Below are 1,171 nucleotides of genomic sequence, written 5' to 3'. Positions count from 1 at the left end.
TGAGGCCCCAAAGTTGATCCCCAGGACCTAGAAAGAAGAAAAGAGATTCACTCTGATCAGAATTTTAGTGGAAGGTTGACAAGACACATGCTGGACAGGTCCCTTTGTGGGCCAGGGCTTCACCTTTAAATATTTTGAAACCTCATTTAGAAAATTTAAAGTATATTAGAAAAGTGGAGTCAAAGAGTAAATATCAATAAGGAATTAGAAGATTAAGGGCCCAGCAAGATTCTTCAGCAGGTCAAAACAATAGTAGTACAACCTGGTGGACTTGAATTCATTGCCAGAACTCATGATAGAAGGAAAAAAACTGGATCACAAACGTTGTTTCTGATTGCTATACCACGCTGAGGTATGCATCCACCCACCTAGTCATATTACAACTGTAATAAAATACAAAGTTTAAAAGACACACACAAGAGTCTCCATTTCTCTGAAAACCGGGAAGGATGTTGGTGTAGAGGATACTGGGTACCGTGAGTTCCCGTGCACTGTTACTGAAACCTCAGATGTGTGGTCTTCTGGCCAAGTATCTGCAGGTTCATATTGTTGGCGCATTCACTGTGGCTCTGGGAGTTGCCTCTGCCTGTAAGTTTGGCGTGGCTGATCCAAAAAGAAGGTGTGTGCAGATTTCTACAGAAATCATACTTCCATGAAAGATTTTAAAGAGATGAGGAAGGCTGGTGTCTTTCAGAGTGGGAAGTGATTTCAGAATGCAAAGAATTCTTTGGGTTGAGCTCCATCAGAGGTTCATTGCTGACCTGTGTTCCTGAACTATGAAACATGAATATGGGGGCTAAGGAGTAGTTTCTCTCAATAAACAATAACTATATGGACAGGAAAAAAGATACACAGAGAGAAACTGGTTCTTTTTTAATAGAAAGGGTTTTCCATAGCCCAGACTAGCCTCAAACTTTCTATAACCTTGAATTTCCTATCTTTTTGTCATTGCTACCTAAGTGCTGGGACTGCAGGCATATGCCACTACTGCATCTGGTCTGCGCAGTGCCAGGCTCCCGGCATGCTAGGCAGGCCCTCTACCACCTGAGCTGCATCCTCTGTCTTCCACTGTAGCCTCTTGAAAGGCAGTATGAGGATTGCCCATCCTCTTGCTTGCTTCTGGGCTACCCAGCCTCCTCTCTCTTTCATTCCTTCTCACGCAGACTCCATG

At 43.5% G+C, this 1,171-nt stretch overlaps 1 pseudogene; it reads left to right on the top strand.

Annotated features, from left to right (window-relative positions):
• The first annotated feature begins 482 nt into the window (after positions 1-482).
• Positions 483-706, top strand: LOC116068167 (annotated as a pseudogene).
• The last annotated feature ends 465 nt before the right edge of the window (positions 707-1,171 follow it).

This window comes from Mastomys coucha, unplaced genomic scaffold, assembly GCF_008632895.1.
Source record: "Mastomys coucha isolate ucsf_1 unplaced genomic scaffold, UCSF_Mcou_1 pScaffold22, whole genome shotgun sequence".
Taxonomy (NCBI): domain Eukaryota; kingdom Metazoa; phylum Chordata; class Mammalia; order Rodentia; family Muridae; genus Mastomys; species Mastomys coucha.
This window is presented reverse-complemented; position numbering and strand designations above follow the sequence as displayed.